General features: G+C 46.8%; 1 pseudogene; it reads left to right on the top strand.

The window, feature by feature from the left end:
* Positions 1–3,847: 3,847 nt before the first annotated feature.
* Positions 3,848–4,699, top strand: LOC114624439 (annotated as a pseudogene).
* The last annotated feature ends 3,126 nt before the right edge of the window (positions 4,700–7,825 follow it).

Below are 7,825 nucleotides of genomic sequence, written 5' to 3' on the forward strand. Positions count from 1 at the left end.
GAGGTGGGAGTTTCAATGCCCCAGTCAGTATGATTGGCCTCCTGGATGACCTATAGCTTAGGACTTAGGCTGTTGGGTGACTTCTCTCCTTGAAAGCAATTCATAAATCCCCCAAGCTCTTGTAGCAGCTGGTAAATCCCTGGTACCAGGTTGACCTGCTTTCTGGTGATCTCCAGGAGACCACCACTGCTGTGGCCCCTAAATATCCTCACGACAACCTCAGTATCTAGATTGGCTGTCTGATCTGTTGCTGACTCTTCTCGGGATGCTGGTACGACGAGTTTGGTAACAACCCCCATTACCCAGTGGGTGCTAAATTGTCTTCAACCATACACATAGACATCCCACTGGGTTGTCTCCTGAAAAATCTCAAATCTCTAAAATTAACGCCTGATTTGAGGCCTTCCAAACTGATACACCTCTGCAATAAAAAGGTCTGGATTCAGTACCCTCTAGATAATGGTTCAAAATGGCCACCTAATGGCATGCTAGACCCAATCATTTTAAAGGCTTTTCATACATACTGCCAGCAATCTGTTAGATGGAAAGAAGTTCCCTATATCCAAGTATTCATTTATCTTCTATCTCAACCCTCCATGTGTTCTGTCTATTCCCCACGCCAGCTTCTTTCATCCATGAAACCTACTCAACCACCATTAGATGACACTACACCCCTAGATCCAGCTGAAGGACTGCCTCTCTTCTGTCACAAACCTGTTTCCATGCCACCAAAAACCCAAACTGCTACCTCAGTTTCTTCTTCTCACTAGGATATCTCAGAACCTACTATCCTGACCTCTCCAGACCCCTCCCCTCCTGTGCCAGCTGCAGGCCACTCTAATCGCTCTGTGTTGGCATCAACATTTACCTCTCCTATCACGTGTTCTAAGGCCATAGCCAAACCTCCAATTCCTTTTCCTCCAGGGACACCGAAACCAGCATCTGTCCTTCCTCTAAGGGAAGTGGCTGGGACTGATGATCTGGTCAGAGTACATGTCCCTTTCTCTCTGAGTGAACTTTCTCAAATAGAAAGAAGACTGGGTTCCTACACCTCTAACTCCCCTGCCTTTATTAAAGAGTTCCAGTACATCACTCAATCTTATAGCTTAACTTTCCACAATGTACATATGATTCTCACTAACAATCTACTTCCTGATGAACACAGGCAAGTTTGGGAAGAGGCAAAAATGCACATAGATCAGATTCATCAAACAGATGGAACATATCCAATCACATCTGAGGCAGTTCCTGACCAGGATGCTTGATGGAATTATATTTCCGCAGGTAGTATCTTAGCTAGAGATAGATTTATAAGAAAGGCACCCTTAAAGCCAGTAAACTTTGAGAAACTCTAAGAGGTTGTCCAGGACAAACAGAAAAACCCACATCAATTTTTAGAATGCCTTACAAAGGCTGTATTGCAGTATACCAATCTGAACCCTGAAAACCCAGAAGGTAAGCAACTTCTTGTGAGAAAAAGGCCGCAGCAGAGTCCCAGAGGCTTTCCATGCCAGCGGGTCCCACATACAGGAGAAAGTCTAAGGTTCCAGAGGCTGGAAGTTTTGGCGGTGGCAGGCCCCAATGACATGAGAAAGTCCTTGGTTCCAAAAAGAGTTTATTTTCATGGCCGATGGTAGATGGATCTGGATGTACCCCCTCCACTCCCCGAAACTCAGGGCAGACCTGAGTTAAACAGACAGGGAGAAAGGGTGAGGGTCTGGGGAAGAATGCTTAATTGGCTCTGCCCTCTGGCCTTCATTAGTATGTAAATCTCTCTAGGGCCTGAGGCCTGTAGTCACACCCTCTACCTGTGCACTTTGAGAGGGGCTGTAATGGCCTACGTAACTGAACAATGTAGGTCCTTGGAGATTAGCCTGCGTATCAGGACCCTGGGTTCAGGGAACGTGACTGAACACCTACTGTTTCTCTCTTGGAGTCTCGGGGTTCCAGGCCCATACATAACCAAGAACCAAGATACCCTTATGCAGTCCCACAACTTCTGATGATCTACTTTTTCCCAGAGCTACCCCGAAATAAAAGCTAAACTTAGGCAGTTGGAGAAGGGGCCCCTAACTCCACAGGCAGAAGTCATGGTGCTGGCCTTCAAGGTTTACTATGAGACAGATGATAAAGATGATAAAGCCTGAAAACAAAAATAAGACATGCTGGCAAAGGCTATCTGACCAGCCTCAGCTGCTACTCCAGACTTTTTGTCTTTGAAGGCTTAGGGACCACTAGGCCACTGCTATAAATGTGGTCAACAAGGTCACTGGGTGAGGGCTTGACCCAACCCCAGCAAGCCAAGGGGACCACATCCCAGGTGCCATCAGAAGGGACATTGGGATGTCGATTGCCCTCATGTCGCTCAGGACAGAGGAACATCGCTCCCAGAAAACCCTTCAACTGACCTTCTAGGATTGGCTATGGAGGACTGACGGGGCCCCAGCTCTCTCTACTTGACCACGCCTATCACTAGCAGGGAGCCCCAGGTAGCTGTTATGGTATGTGTATGACCCACCTCCTTCCTCTTGGACACTAGGGCCACTTACTCGGTCCTGACAGAGTTTTGGGGACCCACTTCACCTTTGTGTTTTCCTATGGTTGGGGTAGGAGGACAACCTTACCTTCCTCACCAGACCACCCCCCACTTAATTTCATTTTTAGGGGTGTACCTCTCACCCATTCCTTTTTGGTAGTGCCTACATGTCCTGTCCCCTTATTGGGAAGGGATATTTTAGCTAAGTTGGGAGCCTCTATTTCCTTTGCTCCCCTGATTCGCCTAAACCCAAGCTCCCCAGCAGTTCCTCTGTTCCTTCTTCTAGCCAGTCAACCTATTAACACTAACATGTTATTTCCCTTACCAGCTTCTCAGGTGGACCCCCGAGTTTGGGACGTCCAGAACCCCTCTGTTGCTAAACATCATTCTCCCATTGTCATCTAGTCACTAACTCTACCAGGTACATCACCCTCTCTCTCTCCAGAGCCTCAGGGGACTTAAGCCTATCATTTCTGACCTCTTAAGGAAAAATTTCCTTCTCTCCACCTCTTCCCCCTTTAAGACCCCTATACTGGCAGTTAAAAAACCTAATGGTACCTATCGACTGGTTCAGGATCTCAGACGCATTAACTCTGCAGTGATTCCCCTCCATCCTGTCATAGTTAATCCTTACACACTTCTTTCTACTATCCCCTCAGGGACTTCTCATTTTTTCAGTCCTAGATCTCAAGGATGCATTTTTTTCTCTATCCCTCTAGATATCCAGTCACAGGACATATTTGCCTTTACCTGGACAGATCCTGACACCCAACTTACCAGGAATGTTCTACCTCAGGGATTCTGGGACAGCCCACACCTATTTGGCCAGGCCCTGGCTTCTGACTTGCTCTCTTTATTTCTCCCTAGATCTAAGATTGTACTTTACATAGATGATGTCCTTCTCTGTAGCCCCTCTCTAGAGATTAGCCAAGCTGACACCTCTGCTCTTCTAAATTTCATTTCCAGTCGAGGCTACAGAGTCTCACCTTCTAAAGTCCAGCTGTCCATTCCTCAGGTCACCTATTTGGGACTAACAACTACCCCAACCCACAAGGCTTAGATAGAAAGATTTGATTCAATCTCTAACTGTTCTTTCTACAAAGGAAGAGATTGTATCATTCCTAGGAATGGCTAGCTTTTTGCATTCCTGGGTTCCTTCCTTTTCCCTACTTTCTTGCCCCTTATATGAAACAGCTTTAGGCCCCACCTGCTAACCTCTTCGCAAACCTGTTACCATGCCCTTTCAAAGACTTCAACAGGAGCTTGTGCTTTGGTCTGGCAGGAGTGGTGGCTGAGAGAGGGGCCGGGAAGATGCCAGTGGTGGTGATGTTGGACAAACGCCTTCAGTTTCAAAAAACTGTTGGATCAATTCAAGAACCAGGAGCTCGAGGCTCCTGGAGGAATTGCCACACCGCCAGTGTGCAGTCAGCTTCTAGCTTTGTATTTGCTCCAGGATGACATGATCTGAATTGTTAATTTAAAGAAATTCAGCAAAAGAAGAAGAAGAAGAAGAAGAAGAAGAAGAAGAAGAAGAAGAAGAAGAAAGAAGAAGAAATATTACCCTGAAAAAAGTTTTTCATGTCATTTTATTCTGAAAAACTGCTTTTCCTCAACAAATTCATATAAAACTGAGTTGTGCTGTGACCTGTTTTGAAATAATGCAAGATATCTGTGGAAGAGGACACCACCTGCTATAAAGTCTGCAAATTCTGAACATGGGGGAATTTGGTCAGTAGGACAGCAAATCTGGCAAAGAGATTTTCCTGGGATCTATACAACTGTCAACGTCCACCAGTGGTCAGAGACTGTGCAGCCAATCATGGAAGCCCTTAGAGATGCAATGAGGAGATGCACCTTTGCCCTGGTCTCTCAAGCTTATAACTCCGTCATCACAGATGATTTTGCAGCCTTTGTTGGGCTTCCTGTGGAAGAGGCTGTGAAAGGTGTGTTGGAACAAGGATGGCAGGCCTCTGCCACAAGAATGATTCTTCCCAGGAAGCCAGCCTCAGGAGCTTTGGATGTTTCCTTGAACAGGTTTATTCCCTTATCAGAGCCTGCCCCAGTTCCACCAATCCCCAATGAGCAGCAGCTCGCCAGGCTCACCGATTACGTGGCTTTCCTGGAAAACTGATCGATCACTCTGAGTTCAAGATCCACCTTCAGTCCCTGTCACTGACAGACATGGAGTTTTATTCTGAGATCGGAACAGGGTGAGCGCCCCTGTGTCCTTTGGGTGTGATAAAATGCACATAGAAGATGAAGTGTGTTGTACAGTTTTCTCCTCAGACACTTTTGAATGTCCTTGGAGCAGTTCTCATTTGTATTGATCACTTTGGCTGGAGCCATCAGTATTACACATTGAGTTCCTGTCATGGATTGGACTCCTAACACAAGTTGTCCTGCTGTAAGTAGCAGAGAGTGTGCTGTGGTATATACCACACTCCTGTGTGCCACTGGCCTCCAGCTGAAGTGATGTGCGTGGGATTTGAGGAGGACTGTCTCGGCTGGTGCCCTGCCCACGTTGTCACTCATGCTCTGGAGAATGTGCTCTTCTTCCTATCCTGGAACAAGGAATCAGTGCTGTAGAATCAGAAGGAGCTGGGTGGTGGTGGGCCGTCTCCTGGAGAGGAGCTTGTCAATGCCACATTTGTCTTCCCAGTGTGTGTGAGCATCCATTGCGTGAGACAGACAGCATGCATGGAGAACTCAACTTAGGTGTCCCTGGGAAACTCCAAGTTCTGATGCCTCCTTTCAGAAGATGGGAAGGAGCGTGGAGTGCAGTGTGTGTCAAAGGGAGGGATTTGCCCTTGGAGTCTTAGGTCACCAACTGGGACCATCTTTTGCACCCGTAGCATACTTGTTAAAAAGACTAGATCTAACCATCCAGGGATGGGCACCTTGTATTCGTACCTTAGCAGCTGCTGAACTCCTTATTTGAGAGTCAAAGAAACTGACCTTGGGATTGCCTATAACTACCCTCTCTTCCCACAACCTGACACAGTTCCTAACTTATGAAGGCTTACAGACTCTACCTCCCTCCAGGGTTCTTTCTCTTCAGGTAGCTCTAATAGAAGACTCCACCCTCACCTTTCAATCATGCCTACCTCTTAACATTTCCAATCTTCTTCCTTGACCTAATACTGACTACTCCCTATCTCACTCCTGCACTGAAACTTTAGAGGAACTATTACCTCATCCTTCAAACATACAGGAGGGAACATTGCCTCAACCCATCTATACCTGGTATACAGATGGAAGCTCCTTTCTACATGCAGGGGACAGAAAAGCTGGCTATACCATAGTGTCAGACACCAAGGTGGTGGAGGCACAGGCCCTTCCTGTTCATACCACCAAACAACATGCTGAACTAATAGCCCTTACCCATGCCTTCCAGCTGGCACAGGGACAATCCCTCAACATCTGCACAGATTCCAAATGTGCTTTCCATATCCTCCTGTCCCATGCTGCTATCTGGAAGGAGAGCGGGTTACTTACCACAAAAGGAGGATCAGTAACTAATGCAAACCAAATTATGACCATGCTAAAGGCCTTCCATCTTCCCACAGCTATTGGGATTGTCCACTGCAGATCCCACTGTATGGATGACTCTATTGTCTCCAAGGGAAACAACTGAGCTGATGAGGCAGCTAGAGCTGCAGCCCTTAGGGGCCTAGACTCATCTCACCCTCCCAAAGAGATTCTTACACTACAACCCACATCCCCACCTACACCCCCTGACACTTGTCAAACTCTGTCCTATCTTCACCAACTCTTTCATCCTAACAGCCAAGCATTGTCTTATTTTGTTAAGACCTACCTACAGTCTACTCCTGAGGACTTAAGTTTCTTAAAATCTATCACCGCTTCTTGCAAAATCCGTCAGATGTCAGATCCCAACTCTGTGGTATCTGTCCTCTGTGGACAGCGACTGGTAATCCTGTAACAGGAACTGATTGATAGTTTGGTTAGAAATAACACCAAAGTGGTATCGTAGCACCACTTTTCCTACCCATCAGGCTAGAGGTTCCCTTCCTGGAACTGATTGGCAATTTGACTTTACCCACATGCCCACTGTCAAATGTGCCAAGTACCTCCTGGTCTTGGTGGACACCTTCTCAGGCTGGGTAGAGGCTTTTCCCACAACTAACAAAAGGGCTCAGACAGTCTCTAATCTCCTCCTCAGAGAGATCATCCCCTGATTTGGTGTCCCAGCCTCCCTCCAGTCAGACAATGGTCCTGAATTTACTTCCCAGGTTTCTCAAATTCTTAGGCCCTAGAAATCCCCTGGCATTTACACATTTCCTACCACCCTCAATCTTCAGGTAAGGTAGAAAGAACTAACGACCCTTTAAAAACCATCTTGTCAAGCTGTCACAGGAACTTCATCTTGACTGGGTAAAACTTTTACCTCTGGCTCTTTTCAGGCTCTGAGCTCTCCCCAAGCGGCCTCTCCTCATCTCACCCTTTGAACTCATGTATGGACGTCCAATCCTAACCCCTGGTCTTTCACATAAGTGTTCTCCCCTCCCAGACCACTACTTTGCCACCTCCATTCTCTCCTATGGAACTTTGCTGACCACCATCTACCTTGACCATACACTGTCTTCTGTCCACTGTCTGTCAACACTAGAGACCAAGTCCTTCTCTCCCTTCCAGATTATCGGCCCTCACCCCTCTCTCCCAAATAGCAGGGCCCTTTTAAGGTAATTCTTGTGACCCCGCCTACAGCTGCTAAACTCAAGGGACTCTCTCATTGGGTCCACCTGTCTCACCTCAAGCCTTTCATCCCTCCACCTAAAATCGACTCTTCTTCATACACGTTGACCCTAACAGATGGTCTTAGCTGGTTTCTCCAAGAAGAATGCTGTTTTTAGGGAATGTGAGACCTCCAGTTCTGAGATTTAAAAAAAATATATGGAAGTAGATACTCTCTTTTGAATTACCCTTTCTAGTCATCCTCCTGGTGTTATTTCTAACCAAACTATCAATCAGTTCCTGTTACAGGATTACCAGCCGCTGTCCACAGAGGAACCTGATGCACACATCTACCAAGTGGACCCTGATGGTGAAAGCCAGCTATACCCCAAAATAGACTATGCCCCTACACAGCAGGAAGTAGATTAACAGACACTGCGCTCCAACTCCCCTTTCACCATTGGCTTTCCCTCCCCTTTTTTCTTCTCTTTATAATAAGAAAAAGGGAGGTATGTTGGTATCAGGCTCTGAACCCAGGAACATCACATCTAGGCAACCCCCACATTGTTGCCAAGGCAACTGCCATACATTCCC

This window comes from Grammomys surdaster, unplaced genomic scaffold (assembly GCF_004785775.1).
Source record: "Grammomys surdaster isolate TR1022 unplaced genomic scaffold, NIH_TR_1.0 206, whole genome shotgun sequence".
Lineage (NCBI taxonomy): Eukaryota > Metazoa > Chordata > Mammalia > Rodentia > Muridae > Grammomys > Grammomys surdaster.